At 50.9% G+C, this 13,868-nt stretch overlaps 1 long non-coding RNA gene across 1 annotated transcript in view; it reads left to right on the top strand.

Moving 5' to 3' along the window:
* LOC107307218 overlaps positions 1-1,284 on the top strand; it is a 4,263-nt gene extending 2,979 nt beyond the window's left edge. Inside the window, exons 2-3 of the long non-coding RNA XR_001552358.2 lie at positions 174-206; positions 1,156-1,284. This is a non-coding gene — a long non-coding RNA (uncharacterized LOC107307218). The remainder of the gene's footprint in view (positions 1-173; positions 207-1,155) is intronic.
* The last annotated feature ends 12,584 nt before the right edge of the window (positions 1,285-13,868 follow it).

Here is a 13,868-nt window from a genome sequence, read left to right as displayed (position 1 = left end):
GGGTCTATAGGTATCTATGGGGGATCTATGGGGTCTATGGGGATCTATGGGGTCTATGGGGGATCTATGGGGTCTATGGGGATCTATGGGGGATCTACGGGGTCTATGGGGTCTATGGGGTCTATGGGGTTGTGGGTCCCGCTCTGACCCCACACTTTTTCTCCCCCCAACAGTGAAGGCGTCGGAGCTGACCAGGGCACAACCGGGTGAGACCCATAGAGACCCATAGAGACCCATAGAGACCCATAGAGACCTATAGAGACCCATAGAACCCCATAGAGACCCATAGAGACCCATAGAGACCCATAGAGCCCCATAGAGCCCCATAGAGACCCATAGAGACCCATAGAGACCCATAGAACCCCATAGAGACCCATGGAGACCCATAGAGACCCCATAGAGCCCCATAGAGCCCCATAGAGACCCATAGAGACCCATAGAGACCCCATAGAGCCCCATAGAGCCCCATAGTACCCCACAGAGTCCCATAGAGACCCATAGAACCCCATAGAACCCCATAGAGACCCACAGAGCCCCATAGTACCCCACAGAGACCCATAGTGACCCCATAGAAACCAATAGAGACCCAATAGAGACCTATAGAGACCCATAGAACCCCATAGAACCCCATAGAGACCCATAGAGCCCCATAGAACCCCACAGAGACCCATAGAGACCCCATAGTGACCCCATAGAGACCAATAGAGACCCAATAGAGCCCCACAGACACCCCATAGAGCCCCATAGAGCCCCATAGAATCCCATAGAGCCCTATAGAACCCCATAGACACCCATAGAGCCCCATAGAACCCTATAGTGACCCCATAGAGCCCCATAGTGACCCTTAAGAGACCCATAGAGCCCCATAGAATCCCATAGGGCCCCATAGAACCCCATAGTGTCCCATAGAGACCCATAGATCCCCTTAGAACACCATAGAGACCCCATAGAGACCCATAGAGACCCCATAGAGCCCCATAGAGCCCCATAGAGCCCCACAGAGCCCCACAGAAACCCCATAGAGACCTTAAACCACCCCACAGAGACCACATAGAACCCCATAGAGCCCCATAGAACCCCATAGAACCCCATAGAACCCCATAGGGCCCCATAGACCCCATATCCCCCCCTAACCCCACTGTTTGTCCCCCCCAGTGTGCGGCCGCCCCATGGCTGTGGGGCTGACCCGTAACGTGGGGGGTGAGGACGCCATGGCTGGTCAATGGCCATAGAACCCCATAGAGCCCCATAGAACCCCATAGAGCNCCCATAGAACCCCATAGAGCCCCATAGAGCCCCATAGAGCCCCATAGAGACCCATAGAACCCCATAGAGCCCCATAGAGCCCCATAGAGACCCATAGAGACCCATAGAACCCCATAGAGACCCATAGAGACCCATAGAGCCCCATAGAGACCCATAGAGACCCATAGAGCCCCATAGAGACCCATAGAGACCCATAGAACCCCATAGAGCCCCATAGAGCCCCATAGAGACTCATAGAGCCCCATAGAGACCCCATAGAGACCCATAGAGACCCATAGAGACCCATAGAACCCCATAGAGACCCATAGAGCCCCATAGAACCCCATAGAGCCCCATAGAGCCCCATAGAGACCCCATAGAAGCCCCATAGAGCCCCATAGAACCCCATAGAGACCCATAGAACCCCATAGAGACCCATAGAGACCCATAGAACCCCATAGAGCCCCATAGAGACCCATAGAGACCCATAGAACCCCATAGAGACCCCATAGGGCCTCATAGATCCCATAGAACCCCATAGAGACCCCATAGAGACCCACAGAGACCCCATAGAGACCCCATAGGGCCTCATAGATCCCATAGAACCCCATAGAGACCCCATAGAGACCCACAGAGACCCCATAGAGACCCCATAGAGCCCCCAATGATCCCATAGAGACCCCATAGAGACCCCATAGAGCCCCGTAGAGCCCCATACAGCCCCATACAGCCCCATAGAGATCCATAGGGCCCCATAGAGCCCCATAGAGTCCCATAGAGCCCCATAGAGACCCCATAGAGCCCCATAGTACCCCATAGAGACCCATAGACACCCATAGAGACCCATGGACACCCATAGAGCCCCATAGACACCCACAGAGCCCCATAGAACCCCATAGAGACCCCATAGAACCCCATAGTGACCCCATAGAGACCCCATAGAGCCCCATAGAGGCCCCATAGAGATACATAGTACCACATAGTGACCCCATAGAGCCCCATAGTGACCCTTTATAGAGCCCATCAGAGATCCCCATAGAGACCCAATAGACCACCCATAAAGAGCCCCATAAACCCATAGAGCCCCATAGAACACCCATGAGAACACCATAAGAGGCCCCATGTGACCCCATAAGAAGCCCCATATCACACCCATAGACCCCCATTGATCCATAGAAGACACCATAGAGCCCCACAGACAACCCATAGAACCCATAAGAACCCCAATATCCCCCCCTAACCACACTGTTTTGTCCCCCCAGTGTGCGCCCGCACCCGAATGCTGTGGGGGCTGACCCAGTAACGTAGCTGGGGTGATTGGACGCCATGGCTGGTCAATGCCATAGAACCCCATAGAGCGCCCATAGAGCCCCAAAGAGCCCCATAGAGACCTCATAGAGCCCCAAGAACCCCATAGAGACCATAGAGACCACCCATAGCCCCATAGACTCCCATAGAACCCCATAGAAAACCGTATAGACCCCATAGCGCCATTACGACCCCATATCCCCTAACCCCACTCGTTTGTTCCCCCAGTGTCGCGGCCCGCCCCATGGCTGTGGGCTGACCCGCTTAAACTGGGGGGTGAGACGCATGGCTGTCAATGGCCATAGAACCCACTAGAGCCCATAGAACCCATAGAGCCCTATAGAACCCCATTAGTGTCCCATAATAGAGCGGACGCAATAAGACTCCCTTAGAACACCATAAACCCCATATAGAGCCCCATAGAAGCCCCATCAGAGCCCCATAGAGACCAACAAGGCCTCATCAAGATCCCAATAGCAACCCCATAGAAGAACCCCATAAAGACACCAATCAGAGACCCCATCTAGGAACCCACCATAGAGACCCCATAGAACCCCAATAGAAACCCCATAGAACCCATAGAGCCCCCAATAGAACCCCAAGAGACGCCCAATAGGGACACCCATAGAAACCTCAACACCAACTCCATAGAGAACCCCATAGGGACCCATAAGAACCCCCATAAAAGATGCCCATAGAGCCCCATAAGGCCCCATAAAAGAACCCAAAGACCCCCATAGAAACTGCCATAGAGCCCCATAGAGACCCATATAGAACCCCATAGAGACCCACAGCGCCCCATAAAAACCCATAGAGACCCCATAGAACCCCATAGAGACCCTATTGATCCCATAGAGCCCCATAGAGCCCCATAGAGACCCATAGAGCCCCATAGTACCCCATAGAGCCCCATTGAGACCCATAGAGACCCCATAGAACCCCATAGAGACCCATAGAGACCCATAGAACCCATAGTGCCCATAGAGACCCCACAGAGACCCATAGAGAGCCCCATAGAACCCCATAGAGGCCCCTAGGACACCCATAAAACCCCATAGAGACCCTCATATCCCCCCCTAACCCCACTGTTTTTCCCCCAGATGTGCGGCCGCCCCATGGCTGTGGGCTTGACCCGTAACGTGGGGGGTGAGACGCCATGTCGGTCAAATGGCCACTAGAACCCATAGAGCCCATAGAGGCCCCCATAAGCCCCATAGAATCCCTATAGAAGGACCCATAAGAGACCCATAGAGCCCCACATAGACACCCATAGAGCCCCAGTATAGTGCCCATAGAACCACAAGCACCCATAGAGCACCCATAGTGCCCATAAGACCCATAGAAGCCCCATAACCACCCATAAGACCCCAAGAACCCCATAGACCCCATAGACACCCATAGAGCCCATTGAGAACCCCCATCGGGCCCCATACGATCCCATAGACACCCATAGAGCCCCATAGAGCCCCACAGAACCCCATACGAGACCCCATATCCCCCCCTAACCCCACTGTTTGTTCTCCCCCCCCCAGGTGGCGGCAGCCTGTGGATCCGTCACGTCTATACAACCACAATATGTGGTAGCTGATGCAAAACCAAAAAAAAAAAAACCACGCCAAGCCACAACAAAAAACCCAAAAAACAAAACCAACAAGCAAAAAAACAAAAAAACAAAACAAAACTAACAACACAAACAAAACCAACGAACCAACTAACCCAAACACACAAACAAAAACCAAGAAAACGAAAAACACCAACAAAAACACCAGCAACACAAAAACAAAACACAAAAAGAAAACCAAAAAAAACCAAACGACGACAAAAACACCCACCCCAACAAACAAAACGCCCAAGAAAAACAAACGAACCATAACCCTGACCCCCACGAATAAAAGTAGAACAGAGGGCTCCACAGACGCCATGAACTGGTCACATCGCAACCAATAGAAACCCCATACAGAAGAGGACCACCAATAAGATAAACACCCCCCATAGAGACCTCCATAGAAAACCCACACAGCCCCATAAGAGACCCACCACTAAGACCCACAGTAACATAGGACCCAATAGATACCCCACAATATAGAAGCAGACCCATAAGAGCCCCAATAAGTCAATCCCACTGAAGAGGGCCCCAACGAGAGACCCCATAGAGCGCCACGCATAAGACACCCGATAGAAGCGCCTATAGATGACCCCCATACCGAGACCCATAAGAGCCCATGTAAGAAGACCCATCTAAAGAGACCCCACTAGAGACCACAATAAGCCCCGCCCCCACTTATATCCAATATAGAACCCCATAAGACCCCATAAGAAACCCCTACTAGGCCAATCAGCAGACGCCCCATAGAGCACACCACCTACACCCAACTCCTTATCTACCCCAGTGATGCGAACCGGCCCCAATATCATGTGGGCGACCCGAAAAGGGGGTGAGAACAACACAGGAGGCTTAGTCAATGCCATAGCAACACCCAAATAGGTACCCCATTAACACCCACACTTAAAGCCACCCAATAGAACCCCAACTAGGACCCCTTTAGAGGACCCATAGAGACCCACATACATATAAGAAGACACACACAATAGACCCCATAGAACCACCGAACCCATACAGCCCCATAGAGACCCCATAGAGTCCACATACATAACACCATTGAACACCCTATAAAGCCCCATACCGAAACCCCCATACGCACCCAGAGACCCATCAAGACCCACATAGACCCCATAGAAGCCCAACATGTGAGAACCCATAGAGGGCCCATAGGAAAGACCACCAATAACGAGCCCCGATAAACACCATACGAGCCACTTATAGTGCCCCATAACGAGACCCATAAAAGAAGGCCCCATAGAACCACCCAATAGAAAGTCCCTTAGAGCACCATAAGAACCCGCATAGAGCCCCATAAGACGACACCCATAAGAGCAGCCCCATAGAAAGACCCCATAGGGGCCACGCATAGATCCGCATAGAAAACCAACCAGTGGAGAGCCGAAATCCAAGCTATAGAAACCCAGCATAGCGCCCCATAGAACCCCATATCCCCCCCAAACCTAAGTAACTTGATCACACCCCAGTGGCGCCGACACGCCCGCTGACTGCTGGGGCGCACCCTAATGGGGACCCGAGGACGCCATGCGGCTAGCGTCAATGGCCATAGAACTCCCATCACACCCCAATAGAGACGCCCCATAGCGCCCATATCAAGACCCCACACTAAGTACCCACCCCCACCTTCTAAATATCCCTAGATCGCCCTATGCCTTATAGGACCTCTCTCATAGAACCACCATAGAGCCCCAATAGAGCCCCATAGAGCCCCATAGAGCCCCATCAGAAAATCCCATAGAGGCCCCAATAGAGAGAGACCCACACCCCCAAGCCCCCAATAACACCCAATAGAAGCACCCAATACTAGTTCCCCCAAGGACCAAGACGCCCCATAAGACCACCATAGAGGACACATTAGAAGCCCTATAGAACCCATAGTGTCCGCCACTACAACCCAACGATTCCCCTCACAAGAAATCCACCTATGAGACCCCCAAAAAAGAGAAACCATAAAGACCATAAGAGACCACTAGAACCCCCCCTAGCTCACACAAAGAAGCCACAACCCATAGAACCCCAATAGTGCCCCATTCAGAAGGAACCACATAGCCCCATAAACACACAGCCCCAAATAGCAACCCAAAACACACAAGAAACCTCCTATTCTTATATATATCTCTCTATATCTCATCACCGCTCCTCCTATATATCCTCTATACCATGCTCTCCACATAGCGTGCTCAACGCCTATATATATATATCTGTAAGAGCACCGCACACACGAATGGCCGGACAGTTCTAAGGCGCCATGCTGGTCAATGGCCTGCAGCTAGAACCACATAAGAGCCATGAGAGCCCCATAGAGCCGTCCCCTAGTACATAACACGAGACACCCATAAGAGACCCAAGAGCTCGCGCAGCTCCCATACGACGTCACAGAGCGCGCGCGCGTGAGAGAGAGACGCGAGAGTAGGAGAGACCATACTGGTTTCCACATGAGTACACCCTACCACATAGAGGACCCCCATAGAAGACACCACCATGACGCAGACACCAACCATTCTTGATCCCAAGAAATCCCATAGAGGCCCCATCAGAAACCCCATGAGAAGACCCAATAGAAACCCCATAGAAGACCCATTAGAACCCCAAGCAGACCCAGTCCGAACCCCGTAGAACCATAGAGCCCCACTAGACCCCATAGAGCCCAATCATAGAACACCCATACTGAGACCCATAGAGACCCATAGAAACCCCAAATAGAGGACAATAGTGAACCAACATAAAGAACCACATAGAGACCCAATAAGAAACGCCCCAATATAGTAGACCCATAGAGCCCCATGAGAGACCCATACACTATGATAAGAGCGCGAGAGCAACATCTTACAGTAACACCATAAACGAACCCATAGTGACCCATAGAGACCCCATAGACCACCCATAGTAACCCCATCGAGGCGTATCCCCAAGAACCCATAGCGAGCACACCTATATTATATCCATAGAGACCCACGCGAGAGCGCGAGCATAGCACCCTATAGACGACCCACTCTACCCCATTAGAGCGCAGTGATACACCCATAGGACCGACAATAGTGACGCGCGCGAGTGAGAGCGCTCTCACACCCCACATAGAACACCCATTAGACCACACATATTGTGACCCCATAGAGAAGCCCCATAGACACGCGACGAATAGAGCCCGCATAGAGAGATCCCACATAACAGCCCGATAGCCCCCCACTGATACCATCAAAAGGAACCCCCATCAATAGAACCGCATAGCACTCCATAACAGCCCCATAGGACACCACATAGAGGATACCCACTCCCGAACCCCATAAGAGACCCCATAAGACCCATCCAACCCTATAAAGACCAGTAGAGCCCCCATAGAGACCCCCATAGATCCCGTAAGAAACCCATAGAGACCCATAAGATCCCAATAGCACCCTATAAAGCCCCATGAGCCCCAACAACCCCATAGATATACCCATAGACTCTCTCTATTCCCCATTAGAGGACCCATAGGACACCCCATTAGGAGCCATGGAACACCATAGAGCCCCATAGACACCCACAGAGGCCCACTAGAACCCCAGAAAGACCCATAAGAACCCATAGTGACCCCATAGAAGACCCCATAGAGCCCATAGAGACCCCATAGAGCATACACATAGTACCACATAGTGACCCCATAGAGCCCCATAGTGACCCTAAGAGCCCCATAGAGCCCCCATAGAGACCCATATACCCCATAGACGCCCCATAGAGACCCCATTAGAACACCGAGAGAGAGAGCCGAGAGAGAAACACAACGACTACACCCCTAGACCCACTCTTTCTCCACACTTTGCGGCCGCCCCAATAGAAACTGTGGACGACGTATCTCGTGCGACTAGTCGAGGGACGCCCATGGCCTGGTCAATGGCCATCAGAGCTACCTCTCGATCTAAGACCTATATCACTCGTACATAGACAATAGAAGCGATATATTATATCTATATACGTGAGAGCATCCAAGCGCGAGTATTCAACACTACCAAAATAGAAACACCATAAGAGACCCCATAGAGACCCATAGGAACCCCATAGAACCATATCTACACCCATTAGGCCCATAGACACACCATAGAGCCCATAGTGCACCCTAGAGACCCAATAAGCACATAGACCAACCCATAGACCCCAATAGAACCCCCTACAGACCCACAGAGACCCCATAGAGCCCTCTTAAGTACCCATAGAAGCCCCGATTGATCCATAGAACCCCATAGTGCCCACAAACCCATAGAACCCCATTATCCCCCCCTAACCCACACTGTTATTGTCCCCCACCAAACGCTGTGCGAGACACGCCCCCCATGCTGAGGAGCTGACCTGTACGTTTGGGGGAAGATGGACGCACAATGAGAACCCCCTGACGTCAATGGCACACTAGAAACCCATAGGCCCCCATAGAAGCCCCATAGCAAGCCCCATAGAATCCCATAGAGCACACATCCTATCAAGCCATAGAGACCATAAGAGACCAGAAGATCCCACAATAGAACCCCAGTAGCACCCCATTACACCAAGAACCCAATAGAGCCCATAGCCACCCATAGAATCCCCTAGAGACCCCACAAATAGAGGACCCATCACGGCCCTCATAAGTGCACCCCATATAACCCTGCATAGAGCCCCATAGAGCCCGTAAGACACCCCACAGAACCCCATAGAGGAACCCCAAATCCCCCCATAACAACCCCCGGCTTATGTACCCCCCAGTAGTGCCAAAAAACGCGCCAGCCCCTCAATGGCATATAGCCTGGACCCCAGTAATCGATCGGAGGGGTGAAGGAACGCCATGGAGCCTGAATGTACAGATGCATGAACCCAATAGAGCCCATATAGAGACCCGCAGTAGAGGACCCCATAGAGTACCCCAATAGCACCCCCAGAGAGACCCAAATAGAGACCCCATTCGATCCACAATAGAAAGCCATAAAAAACAAAAAAAACAATAGCCTAACAACCCCACACCAACAAAAAAAACAAAAAAAAAGAAAACCCAATAAGAGACCCCAATGATCCTCGATAGCGAGAAACCCCATAGAAAGCCCCATAGAGACCCCATAGAGCCCCATAGAGCCCCATAGAGCCCCATAGTACCCCAAGAGACCCCATTGAGACCCCATGGCCCCATAGATCCCATTGAGGGCCCCAATAGCGCCCCATAGAGACCCATAGATCCCATAGAACCCATGAGACCCATGGGCCCCATGAGCCCCATAGACACCCATTAAGCCCATAGACCCATAGAAACCACATAAGAGCCCCATAGACACCCATATGTGACCCGCATAGCAGCCCACAAAAATAGAACCCCATAGCAAACCCCATCAGTGACCCCATAGAGCACCCAATTAGAACACCCATAGACACACAATAGTGACCCCATAAGAGCACCATAAGGACCCTTAACGAGCGCCCCACTCAAGAAGAACCATCCACAATGCTACCCAATATACACACTACACATCACAATAGAGAACCCCATCGAGGCTCCCACAAACCCATATTCCCCCAACGCGCCACCTCATTTGTCCCCCCACAGTAGACGGCAAACGCACCCATAAAGGCTGTCGGGGCTGACCCGTAACCAGTATGGGGGGTAGAGAAGAATCCCATGGCTGAGAATCAAATGCAATAAGAAACCCCACATAGAGCCCCACTGAACCATATAAAGCCCGCATCTCCAAACACCATAGAGACCCCAACTACAGAAAACACCATACGCAGACCACATTTAACGAGAACCCATAGAAAAACCCCATAGAACACCATATTAGCCCATTAGAAGCCCTATCAAAGCCGCACAAACCAACCCTAGAACACCATAGAGACCCCATAGCAGAACCCCATAGAGACAGCAAATATAGAGAGCCAATAGAGGCCCCGGAGATAGCAACCCCTAGATCAGCACCACACCCATTCAGCCCCAAGTGCCCACCACTAAGAACCTATAGACCTTCATAAGCAGATCCAAATATAGTATATCTACTCTATCTCGACAAGCGCCGGTATATCTCCGACTAACAGACTCCATATCACTATTGGTCTCTATATCTCAAATACCTCAACACACAGCCCCGGAGAACCCCAACAACTTATGAACATCAGAGCATCACACCAGGGTTGACTCCACAATACCTATACGAGCCCTAAGGCCCTACCTCTTATAGTACTCTATGTACGAGAGCAGCGCGCGCGAGAGATAATTTCCATAAGACATCTACGCAACCGCATACTCACGAGCGCGCTTATAACGAGCTTCCCTCCCAACTAGACCATAGACACACATACTCTTGTCCCCAAGTCAGACACCACCACCCACCCATGGACTGTACGGGCACTAGCCCACCCCCGTCAACCCGTACGGCGGACAGGTCGACGCGCACGCATGACTGAGAGAACACATAGCCCAATAGAAAACCCAAACCATGAGAGACCAATAGAAATCCACCCACAATCCAGAGAACCACCATAGACACACACCAATAGAAAGAACCCACCGACTAAGACTACCCATTCAAAGAGAGACCCAATAGAGCACACAAAATCAAGACCACCCATAAGAGACCCATAAGAGAGCACCCCAAATTACGAGGCCCCAATGTAACACCAGCATAGAAAGACCCCACTAGCAGACACACCCCAAGTAAATGATGACCCAAACCCAACATACTCGAGACCCCATCAGAATAGCCCAAAAATCCATAGAGCCCACCATAAATGAACCCATATAGAGCGCCCCACTATGACCCACAAACAATCAAGAACACACGCTCAAGACACAAACACCACACATGTTTGTCAAGGCGCCCAGTGTGCGGACCGAACCACCATGCTAATCAGAGCTGACACCGTGAACCTGACTCCGGCCCCCCCGCACGAGCCCGCGACGCACCCCCCACCCCCCCAACAAAAGAAGAAAAACAACGAGAACAAAACACGACCAACACAACAACAAACCAACCACCGGCCACCGCAAACACGACAAGTGCACCCCGCACGACATCAAAAACAGGCACGAACACAAAAAGCCACGAAATGCGCCCGACAGTTTCAATAAACAACAGAAACAAGGCACACAAAAGACACCCTAAACACATTCGCAGAAAAACCAAGTGCTACAACATAAAACAAAAAAAAGAAAAACCATACCCCACACACCAGGCTCAATGCCAGTAGAACCCATTTAGCCAAGACCACCCAAAAGAGACAGGAACACATACCAAACCACAAAATTGGAAGAGACACCGATAAGCGAAAAGAAAGCCACGCTATATAAGAACTCCAAAATAAGGAACCACAAACATAGCGACCACGCAGCTGAGAAGCCCAAAAATCCAAAAATAGAGACCCCGGCAACATAAGCCGACCCAACTCAACATTGACGACTCCTCCAGGTTATTTCAGAAGCTCCAGATGAGCGAATAAAACAAAAAGCTCCACATCGCAACGAAATGACTCGATAAACCCCACCAATCATAATGAGGAGACCACCATAAGAGCCCACATATAACACAGAGACCATAAGGAGGACCCATGAAAAGAGAACCCGACGACGAAGCAAGACACCACACATCAAGAAGCATGCGGCCCCACAATGTCAAGCACTCACCATAGTAAGCACCCCCGCAGACACCCATAATATACTAAAAACCCTGTCCTTAATAACACTCCCACAATAAGACCACATTATAATAAGCAGCGCTTTCATAGAGCCCAAGCACAACAGAAACTCTCCAGAATTAAGAGCCCCTAACCCAATAGATAAATCCCCACTAAAGAAGCCCAAGAACAGTACGCCGCAACCACAGCCAAGTAGCTATAAGACAACAAACAAGAACGAAAACAACACAAAACCCATACGCAAACCCAATCACGAGAAACACAAAAGCACACAGACATGGCACCACAAAAGTGAGAGCACAACATAGAGACCCCAAAAAAGAGACGCCGCCAAACTTATAATCCCAGAAAGACAGAGCCCGCAATAATCCCATATCCAAAAGACACGCACCAAACGAAAATAATCAGCAGCCCAGATCCACACCAACAAAATAGAGCCCCCATAGAGACAGCACCAATACTGCGGCCCCAACGATCCCCTCAGAACCCCACATATAAGACCGCCAAAACTAAAAACCCAAAAGACGACCAAAATAGACCGCCAAGTAACAAACCCAACCCCAAACAGAACCCACACGACCCACGCCTCCAAAAACCCAAAACACCCACAGCAATACCACACCGCACTAAACACACCACCTAGTTGTCACCACCCCCCCAACAGATGTGCAGGACCCTCCCCAAATAGGCACAGTATAAAGAGGACGAACACCCACACCGTAACATAAGTAAGCAAGATGGACCCACATTGAGGACGCGACAAATAGAGACTGGTCAACATGGACACAAAACCTAGACCAAAAACCCAGCAATAACAACGAGACCCCACCCATAAGGAAGACCAGCCCCATGAGGAACCCGAATCAGAACCACCAATAGAGAGTAACCCACTAGAGCACCCCACCAATAAGAACACCCACAGAGAAGACACCAGCATAAGAGAGCAAACCAAACCGATGAAACCCATAGAGACCCCATCAGAACAACCACCGCAAAAAAGGCATAAAGACAACCAAACAGATCAGAGAGCCCACTAATAGAGCACGCATAACGAAAGCCACCAGATATATACAAGGCTCCACCCGCCAAATTCAGAGAACCCCAAGACTAAATGCATAGACCCAAAACTATATAAATAAGGCCCCAGCGAGTCTGAAACAAAAAAACCGCTATAATAAGGCCCCATAAGAATGACCGCCCCATGCAAGAATTAAGAAGACGCGCAGGAAAACCAGGTACAAACCCCACCAACACCAAAGAACGTCTTTGTACACACCCCAAGCCCACACGTCCGACCAACACAGTGAAGTTCAACCCCAAAAGCAGGCGCGGGGCACCGGACCCAGCTAAGAGACTGCATCACCACAAATAACCACATGAGCGACAAGCAACACGCAAACGTGCCGGTTAAAAAACACACGGCTGAACGAACGCAATACATAGGCCCCCCGGGTCACAAACGAGCAGCATCCGAACATGGACTGCGAGATCTGCCAAGGCCAAACGCGTCGGAAACCCGGCAAAAGAAAACTCCACTAGAAAAAATCCTCAAAGAACACGGAGACGAGGAACACCCCGCATTATAGAAACCCACATAAGAGATCACCATAAAAAGCAGGGACACCTCATAACGAGACCCAACATAAAAAGAGCCCTCATAGAGACCCCACTCAAGAAGAACCAATAAGAATACACACACATAAGAGAACCACGCGAAATATATAAGAACCAACCCATAAGAGACCACATAGAACCCCATCAAAAGCCCATTCATAGAACCACCATACGACACCCCATAGCACTAACACGATGAGAAGCCCCGGACCAGTAAGCAACCACAAGTAAAATGAAGAGGATCCCCATAGGACCCCAACATAACGAGACACCCCAAAAACCCCCCAACCCTAGTCTGTCCCCACCCACAGCACTGTAAAGCGTGAGAAGCCACCGACCACAGGCAAATAGCCAACCAGCGCGCGATGTGAGAGCGACCTGACACCGTAACGTGCAGAGGACGAACAGACGGCGATCAAAAGAACACAGCCAACCAACATGGAGCATGTCAGTCTAC

The sequence above is a fragment of the Coturnix japonica genome, unplaced genomic scaffold, assembly GCF_001577835.2.
Source record: "Coturnix japonica isolate 7356 unplaced genomic scaffold, Coturnix japonica 2.1 chrUnrandom512, whole genome shotgun sequence".
Lineage (NCBI taxonomy): Eukaryota > Metazoa > Chordata > Aves > Galliformes > Phasianidae > Coturnix > Coturnix japonica.
The sequence above is the reverse complement of the archived record's forward strand: the minus strand, read 5'-3'. Positions and strand labels throughout refer to the sequence as shown.